Below are 10,102 nucleotides of genomic sequence, written 5' to 3' on the forward strand. Positions count from 1 at the left end.
TGGTGCTTGGTCTTCAAAGAGTATTCTGAAAAGGTTGAAGTTCGGGATCTTTCATTCCAATTATCAACACCGTGTTCCTTCAATCTTTTTTTGCAATGAGCCTTATACAACTTTTGCCACAAAAACAATCAATTTTTTAAACTCCCTTAAGTTGATAATCAATATTATCCTTAACAAACCTCATTATTTGCCTTATTATTCTTCATGTTATAAATTGAGTGAATATATAATTCTTAAAAATCACAATATAATCCAAAAAATATGAAAAAGAATTGAACCTTGATTTCCCAATAACAAAATGCTCGAAAAATTAAACTAAGTGATCGAAAAACTAAACTAACCCTCTACGTTTTTTCATTTTATTTATTGAATAAAAATAATATAACATCTTAAAAATACAATATAATAATTATTAACCTATCACATGATGCTGATATTTATCTATGATTAATCATTCAATAAAAATACGAATTTTGATAATAAAAAAATTCATTCTTATATTTTTTAATATATAATTAAAAATATTCTAGCCCCACACATATATAGGATCGTTTTAGTTGTTATATAATAGGGCATTTCAATAATGATACTGATTTCATTGGAGATATCGAATCCTAGATTAAAACAAAACATCGTATCCGTATACATAGTCATGAGGAAATAAAATAAAATATTTAACAAAATTAATTCTCCAAAAAAGGTACGCCGTGCTAAGAGTTCACTGCTGGAACTCTATGTTTTTACATCTCCGTAAAACGGTGTAATTTAAGTATTTATACACGTGATAAAAGATTGTCTAAACAAATTCCACTCATATTACATATATTACATGCCTTGCCTGGCGCACAATTTTTTCCCGCCGAGAAACAACCCCGGAAGTTTTGGCGGTACCGTTTTGCGCTTCTCTCCCTGCTCAATCCTCTCTTCCTCAACCGTAGGGAAAAGATTTAACGGCGACTGCTGTAGGTTCACGCCAAACAGCCGGACGGACGAAGAAGAACAGGAATTGCCGTCTATTGACGGAGAGGCTCTAAGGAGGTTCACGAAGACCAACGACGACGGATTCCCGTCATCTGACTGGGTCGACTCCGCCGCCTTATCGCATAATTCAGCGGGGTCGTGAGAATTGGGGTGGCCGCCACGGCCAGGAGTCGAAGAACGAGGGACGGCGTTCATGACTGGCGGCGGCACGTAGAAGAACTGGGCCCAGTGCGGATACCCTACCACGGCAAACGGGTTAACGGACGGTGGGCAGCGTTGCGGCGGCGGCGGAGCGGTCGGAGGGAGCATATTGCTGGGGCGGCGGCAGAAGGTGATGAAGAGGTGGCGGGACAGGGAGCTCCGCTCAAAGGTAACGATGTCGCCGGCCTGGAGGTGTTTCTCTTTGACAAAGCGGCTCCAGCCCTTGGTGAGCACGTAGCTCTGGCTGCTGTTCCAGTAAGAATAGCGGAACCGCCATGTTTTGTCGGTGCTGTCCTCAAAATTTAGCAGGACCCCTTTCGCCTTTCCCCCTCCCGCCGCCACGTCAAGTGGGAAGTATTTCTCCGCGTGCTGCTTCGGGATGACGAGCCGGTTCAGCTTTCCGACGTCGCTGGGCGTCACGGCCTTGTCGAACAGGTGCTCGCGTGGCTCGTGGGGAATCGAGCCCGCGACCTCGGGATTTATGTCGGAAGAGCTCTTATTCCGGCTAGCGTTGTTGTTCTGGTCGAGTTCCTCGTCGTAGGTGTGCTTTCTGAGCATGTCGACGATCTCGCCCTTTGAGTGCCGACGAAGAAAGACGGCCTCCGGGTGAGTGTCGACCATGTTGAAGTTCGTCACGGCGTCGGCGCCGCGGAACTTCACGGCGGCCCTGTCGTAAGCCCTGGCGGCGTCTTTTTCCTGGTTGAAGGTGCCGAGCCACACACGCTGATGCTTCTCATAAATCTGCGCGCCCCAACGGCCATTGGGCTGCGGGACGACGCCCTTGTATTGCGACGACGGCAGCTTCTTGCACGATTTCTCCTCATCGCAAGAAGTACTACGAATGTTCTCGGAGGAGATGACGCTGATTCCGCTCCCCTTCCGTTCCAGCTCTGCCCGATCGGCTAAAGAAGAAGAAGCATTAGAAGAAACTGACTTACCACCAGGTGCAGGTAACGAGTTCGAGTCTTGGTCGTCGGTCAAGCTCCCTGATTCCACAGTGTCTGCTCTCGCTGAATCAGCTTCCATCGCTTTCGTGAATGATGTCGAATTAGAGCTTAGCTCGCTTAAATTACAGGAGATCTCGCCCTGCACGGGAGTAGCATCTGCCTAATCTTAGACGCTTATTGTCATCAGAAATGGCCTGCAATACAATACCGAAAGGTCAATTTCAATCATAAAAATGAAATTAATTCAAATACTGAGTCCAGGAAGAAAAGAGACCATAAATCTGACAATCCCTCAAAATATTCCATTTGCCAGCCACAAATCTAATTATTCATCATTAACTTAATAGATCGTGCTTAATATTTACCATATAATTATAACCCAGGCCCAAAAATTACTCCTTCACATCATTTATAGAGAAACATTCATTTATAAACACCACTCATTACCATTACTGTACCGCCATAAACTCTAAATAAAAATAAACCCATCAATCCTAGCCTCCAGCGCGCTGCTCAGACTAATACACAGAGCTCAGACTAATACACAGAGAGGGAGGAGTATATCACGTTGACTAACCTTAAGCAAATTGTAAGGAAAATCCTGCGCGGGCACAGCCACAGCACTGTAAGACATATTGGAGCAGCCATCGAAACTTGCATACCTCTGACCCAGTTGGGGGGATATACTCAGGACTTATACTGTCGGAATTTAGCATATGTATCGAAAGAAGCACCGACTAAGTAAACGGGCAAGTGCAGCTTAAGAAAAATCTCAGAAGACTGTACCTGAGGAAACAAGCTGGAGAAAGTATATTTAAAACATTGAACGGGTCATGTGGTGGTTCTGTGAAAATATCCACTTGGGTTTCAGGTGGTCCACCAATATGCATATTTCTTTGTCTGATTGATTGGTTGGCCATGGACTGTTTACGGGTCAGATGAAGATCCGGCTGCCAGTCAGCCGACACTTGGCTTCTCCACATCCGCATTTTTTTAAGTATAGATCAATGTACATGTATGATGTAGGGCGACTTTTACATGGCGGTTCCTTGTCTCCCAATTTCCAACGTATGCTTCACGTCAATAGTAAAGTCAACAACAACACAATTAACATCCGGTTCGAATCCCGCGGCATCTCTAAGACTCAAATCCACTGTGTGGCATTGCCAGCCTGGATGCCCATTGAATCCTGCTTCTTCGTCCATTGGATTTTCCCCGTCCATAACAAGTTACATTAGCAAATCGAGTTTCTTTCCCTGAGCTTATCTCGATGGCTGATTTGCTGGCCATTAAACTACTATAGTATAATTAAATGGACATGTGTGTGGTTAAATAATTGATAAATATTTGGTGAATCAGCCAGTAATACATGGGTGCAGTGAAATAATTAACAAATATTTGGCGAATCAGCAATCGAAGAATATTTCTTGACTTGTGTGTGTGAGGGTCATTCTTGCACAGGAATATGTTAATCTTTTCTGTATTTTTCGGATTTTATTGGGTGTTTTTGAGAGACGAGCAAATCGAGTTTATCCGGTGTTTTTTCATGATTTGGTTTTGTGATTTTTAATTAAACATAGATAAAACTCAACTATATAAATTAAATGATTGATGAATGTTTGTAAGATAAACTTGAACCTAGTATTGGTAAAAATTCAAATTTTAAGATAAAAGAGTTTATCTAATAATTTATTTAAAAATATTAATAATACAAATAATTACAAACTTTAGATTTAACTACAATTTAATAATTTACTAAATTGTGAGGACTATCTTTTATTAAATTGTCATGATGAAGAATATTTTTTTTTATTAAATTAATTCAGCCATATAAATTTAGTGGCTGATAAATGTCAATAAACATCAATTCATTATAAACATCAAAACACACACTTCATGACACATGTCAATAAACCTCAATTCATTATACACATCAAAACACACACTTCATGACACATCTCACATTGCTAAAACATCAATTCATTATAAACATCAAAGCACACACTTCATGACAAATCTCACATTGCTAAAATAAAAACAAAAATAAAAAACATAAAAATCAATTAAAGTATAACTTTAAATACTACAATCTTAAAAGAGCCGTAACTTATTTTATATAACACTGGTTTATATGATATTTTATTTAATTAAAAGAAAACAAAAAGAGAAAAAAACAAGTCATAATTACTTTGGAGATTAATCTCAACCTTTGATTTGTAAATATTGTTAAAAATATTCTAGAATATTATGTGGAACTTAAATCTCTACTATCCACATAATAATAAATAATAATTACATTAAATTTTGTAAGTCCCATTCCAAAATAGACATCTCTATCAACGTAATCATAAATACATATTTAATATTTGTAATAAAAACAACTCTAAAATCTCACCCTCTTTCCAATATAAACAAGTTTAAAAACATGATAAAACATTTTTTTTAATTAGTGAGGGCCAAACAAATTTACCTAAAGAGATACTTCCTGTTAAGTCAACCACAAATCTTGGCTCAATGGTGTCGAGAGAATTTAACGATGGGAACTCGACCAAGCTCCTTAACCCTTAAGGCTAACATAATAAATACATTTATCAACATAAATTAATTAATATTTGTTGAGAGAATTTAAGGATAGGAACTCGACCAAGCTCCTTAACCCTTAAGGCTAAGATAATAAATATATTTATTAATATTTTTCTAGATTTCTTTCTAGATTCATTAAAAAGTAGTATTCTTTTCCATTCAACTTGCACATATTTATTTAATAATACAAATAATCACAAACTTTAAACTTTATGAATTTATTTACAACTTTTCATTAAATTATGAACTTTCATAATTTTAATTTAATTATCACTAATTATTAGGTGGATGGTAGAGATTTAACCTCCATATAATATGCTATAATTGTCATAGTAGTATTCACACATTAAGGGTTAAGATTTATCTCCAAGTTAATTATGCATTTTTTATTAATTTATCTCAAATTGATTAATTAAAGAAAATTTTATATTGACAGATGTCATATTTGCATGTGGTATTAATAGGCCATAGTATTGGGTCATGATATTGTAACAAAAGCTATTTACAAGTTAAGAATTTCTATCATAAAGTGGCGCTTGAATCTCTTGTTTAACTCATATGTTAATTACTTTTATAATTAATAATGATAATAATTTTTTTGTAAGTTTGGTAGGACTACATCTTCATCATGTCCAATATATCACCCGATTGAAGTAAGGAATTAAACCAGTGGACAGGGAATTAAACCAATAACTTCACATCAAAAAGTTTCTTAATTGAGTAGACATAATGATAATAGTTTAAAATAAATTTATAATTTAATTAATTTTTATGATTTTTATTTTTTTTATTTAAATAATATAAAATATATAGAGTCAAATTCCTAAAGTTAATTATTGATTACCAACCATTTAATTTATATATAATAAAAACAACTCTAAAATCTCATTAACTTTCCTATATAAACCAACATAATAAACACAATTATCTAAATAAATACTATTATTAATGTTTTTCTACTTTGATTCCTATATTTCATTAAAACAACAAATATCTGGCTGGATTCATTAAAAATGACATGTTCTTCCACTCAAATTGCACGGATTTGCACATAGTCCACCCAGTGGGATGCACTCGATAAACCATTACGATATGGAAGCCCAACTTGCGCACCCTAAAATCTATGGAACAAAAATATTATTTCTTTGTTACAGGATTTCTGAGGCCCACGCTACACTGACTATATATTATTGTATTCAAACAGATACTCTCAATCTGACTTTTGAGTTGAAACGATGAACTGAAGCCAATACATACAACACAACACCGCTAATGGAGGTTCAGGTGGGCTCCGCCTCCGTGCTTATCCTCTACACATCACGAATAATTAACGATAAAGGATGAGCTCAGCGACGGCATCCGCTTCCCAACCGGCGGGAACTACAAACAACACGCCATCCTACCGCATAAGAGATGACGTGGCCACGGGGATTGCCAGGTTCACGGTGACAAGTCATAGATGCCTCAATTTGACTAATCGAGTTTGGATTAATTCTACTTAAAATAATGATAATGGTTTGGAAATTTGGCTCAGTGTAATTGACAAGTCAGAGATGCCTCAATTTGACTAATGGAATTTGCATTAATTTTACTTAAAATAATGATAATGATAAGGGTTTGAAAATTTGGTAAGGGTTTGGAAATTTGGTTTTTGGTGTAATTGAAAATTTCAATATGGTATTAGGTCTTGGTCGTGTAATTTTTTAATTGCATTTATGGGATTTGAAATTAATGTTAAAGTAATTGTCACATTCATTTTATTGATAATCACTTATTTGCAACTTATTGATAATCAATTATTTAATTACTTTGTCGAGAGACTTATTTTACAACTTAGTATCACGGATGTAATCTCTTAATTGCATTTGTGGGATTTGAAAAAAGTGTTGAAATAATTGTCACACTCACCTTATTGATAATCAATTATTTGCAACTTATTGGTAATCAATTATTTAATTAATCTGTGGAGAGGCTTATTCTATAACGGTGTATAACGGATATGTAAGTTTACGGATGTGTAAGTTTGTCCATTCGTGCATACCATTTAAAATAAAATAAAAAATTATGTTTTAAATAGGAAAAGAATGTAGGTTATAATATATATATATATATATACACGCTGTAAACTAATTAGAAGTAAAAAAAATGTGTGAATGAGATGTTTAAATCTTATACCTTCAAAAAATATTTCAACAAAAGATTTAATTAAACTATTTGAAGATTTATGTTAAATAATTTATGTCAATATCAAACTTTATATATCTATATATAGAAAAAAATATGTTTTTTTATGGTTAAAAATTTTATTTGTTCTTATATATACTTTATTTCGCATTCAAAAATAAAATTTAAACAATGAAAAATAACATATTATATTTTACATTCCAAAAAAGTTTGCATATGAATAAATTTTATCTCTCTCATGTTAGATCTGTATTTAAGATGGATCCATACTAGTGGTAAAAGTTTAGAAATCATGACTGTTAATCTATTTAATTTAGGAGTTGTCTTTAGCGCCAATTTTTGGACTTTCCATCTGCTGAAAAAATTGAGGTGAAATTTTGGTTTGTGTTATTTATTTAAATTGGTTTTTTCACTGTATATATGGATTCAGTCCCTGAAAAACCCCTAAAACACTTTGATTGTGTAGAATTACTCATCAAATTTATGATTTCAATAAATTCCTGTAGAATTTTAAGAAAATTACACTGAAAAACCCACCAATTTTTTTTTTTTTAAATCTCACTAAAAACAACTTGCATAATTTATAAATGAAAAAGTATTCCAAACATATTTATCGTATCGTACCGGGGCGTGACCAAAATACGGAAATAACATTTCACGTTTAGATCTTTGCTCGTTAATATGTTTGAGTGATAAACACTCCATGCCATTCATTGGATAACCAGCGGACGAAGGACAGGATAAGATTTCGAGGGGCAGAGGAACTTGTCGCTCTAGTGATATTTTTCCGGATGATAGACAGAAGGACAATCAGATTCCAAACCTACAGTCCAATTCCTACGTGACCGACTTAAATATTATTTTTGGGATTTCAATGTAAAATTACACAGCCAACAGAAATAAAAAACAAGATGGATTGAAAACAAAGGATGTAGATTCATAAAAGGGTTACGGTCCTTGAATCCCTTTCAGTTTTTCCTCGGTTGTTAATATCAACATCGCTTTATATGACTCGATGAGGAATAGTAAATCCCCTTGGTGACATGCAATGAGAGAGGTTATGATTTTAGTTTTTCTTTCTGGCTGTTTGGAGAGGTTAATATTAAGATAGAAGAATTACATATTTATAATGGGATGGTTTAGTGCTTTTCATTCTTAATTAACCTCACTCAAATCAATTTATTTACATTTTATAGAACATTTTTATCTGGATTACACATTTTCGAAATATAATATTTGAAAACAAAAAAGGAAATAGGTGAAACAATTAATCTTATTTTTATTTGATTTACATATTTATCAAAATTTGAAATATTTTTAAACTCTATAATTAATATAAATTCAAAAATTAGATATTATTGTTTTCCATATGAATTAATATTCATTTTTAAAATTTATTTAAATATAAATTTATTATAGTGTATAAAATTTATGGAGAAAAATTTAATTCTATCATTCTTTTTTTTATAATAATAGCATTCTTGAAAATGCAATATGATAAAACAGCATTCTTAAAAATGCAAATTTGTAAATATTTAAATATAGATTTTAAATTAGTGCTCAAATTTAAGTATATCATAAACCCCAACCTAATGAATTTGGATAGTAAAATGTTTGGTTTGGAAATGTCACCGACATGATCGTGTACATTACAACATTTAACAAAGTTATTTTAAATTTTAATACCGCCTTTTTCTTTAAAGCAAGTTTTTGTTTTTGTTTATTTGGTTTTTTTTTTTATTGACACATAATAATGTGGTCCTTTTCATTTTAGAAAAGACATTATTCATAGGATATTTTTTAATCCAAGATGCCCTTGTCTCTCTCGTTTGCGAGTCTTTTAATCCCAATTGGCTTTATGCCAAACCAAACTACCTTGCGTAAAAATCATGAGAGAGTGTGAGGTTATGATCACGTCAACTTCATGTAGTATTATGAGTCCAAGAGGGATTACGGTTCAGTTAAGTTTGAAAGCAAAGTGGGGTGCTAACAAACTCAAGTTTTCTTAGTGTATTTGTTTCAATGTTGAAGTTTCTTTGTCCTTATTTTTACATCATTTTGTCCTTATTTTATATCATTTTGCTTTATTGCCCTGATTTATTTAGTTTTTTGGTTATGTATAATGTATAAGTTAGAGTTTTTATCTATAAATTATTGTATTATTGTGGATATTTTATTGAATAATTCGTTATTATATATCTATTAAAATATATTAAAAATTTTGAAATTTATATAATGGGAGTTTAATTCTTTTTAGATTTTTAGATTTATTAATTATTTTTTATCGTGTGAAATAAAAAATCTCAAACCAGAATTGGCACAAGATATATTTTTGGAAATTTTTTCGGGAAAAAATTCAGCTTGAAAGTAAGACCACTCCAGTGTTTTTCTCTTAATAGAAAATAGATGCAAGTACAAAGAAGCAAGACTTGTTTCTCATGAGCTACTACAATACACAAATCCTCTCTATGTGCTCTCTCCCTATCCCTCTTGACTATTCTTCTTGTCTATGGAACAAAATACACTCGAAAAAAATGAAGGCATTCTCCTCCTAATGGTCTAGTTATGACACATATCGATAGCCTACTAGTGGTTAAGTTTGACTCATTGAAATCTTAACTAGAGTTTCAATATTGAATCTTCTAGGGCCTTCTTCATCGTGATCACATGGCTAGTCCCTTTTCCATGAGTAATGCAGCTAACATGGCATCCTTCAGAATTAAGGTGGTCAAAACAGGAAGGTCAACTTCCAGGAGACATAAATTTTTCATATAGACTTCAATTGAGAAGTCTTGCGTAGTTGGAAAGATTTTTATGTATAGAATAGAAAAAAAAGGTATTGCACTAAAGCAATAATGTTTTACGCTAAAAGAATACCATTTGATGCCTCAAACTGGGTGCCACCAATAAGTGGTCCCCTAACTTGATTCTCCCACTTTTTCCCACTCTAAAAGCATCGAGTTGGATGGAAAACAATATAATGATCCAATCAGGATCACACATCCCCATTTGGGAGGCTTTTGGTCCCTAAAAGCTTATACTAAATGAGGTGAGGAAATTTTTCCTCCACCTTCTCTTGGGTGTACCATTTAGCCTTATTTAGAAGTTGTTCTTTCAACCTAATATGCCAAAGGTCATGCTACCCTTGTCTTCTAATTCTATACCCCTTCTACAAAATCATATCTTCTGTCAATTATGCTTGAGAA

At 33.7% G+C, this 10,102-nt stretch overlaps 1 non-coding gene and 1 pseudogene across 2 annotated transcripts; both read right to left on the reverse strand.

The window, feature by feature from the left end:
- Positions 1–653: 653 nt before the first annotated feature.
- LOC149172994 (AP2/ERF and B3 domain-containing transcription factor ARF14 pseudogene) lies at positions 654–2,944 on the reverse strand (annotated as a pseudogene). The gene is made up of 2 exons (XR_016259098.1): positions 2,707–2,944; positions 654–2,323 (listed from the first exon to the last, which is right to left on the reverse strand). The product of XR_016259098.1 is annotated as an AP2/ERF and B3 domain-containing transcription factor ARF14 pseudogene (transcript).
- Positions 2,945–3,545: 601 nt separating this feature from the next.
- Positions 3,546–3,654, reverse strand: LOC149172995 (U6 spliceosomal RNA). Its single transcript, XR_016259932.1, has one exon. It is a non-coding gene; the product is annotated as a U6 spliceosomal RNA (small nuclear RNA).
- Between the last annotated feature and the right edge of the window lie 6,448 nt (positions 3,655–10,102).

The sequence above is a fragment of the Pinus tabuliformis genome, chromosome 4_2, assembly GCF_031772625.1.
Source record: "Pinus tabuliformis cultivar Carrire ecotype Pingquan chromosome 4_2, CPIR1, whole genome shotgun sequence".
NCBI classification, from domain to species: Eukaryota; Viridiplantae; Streptophyta; class Pinopsida; order Pinales; family Pinaceae; genus Pinus; species Pinus tabuliformis.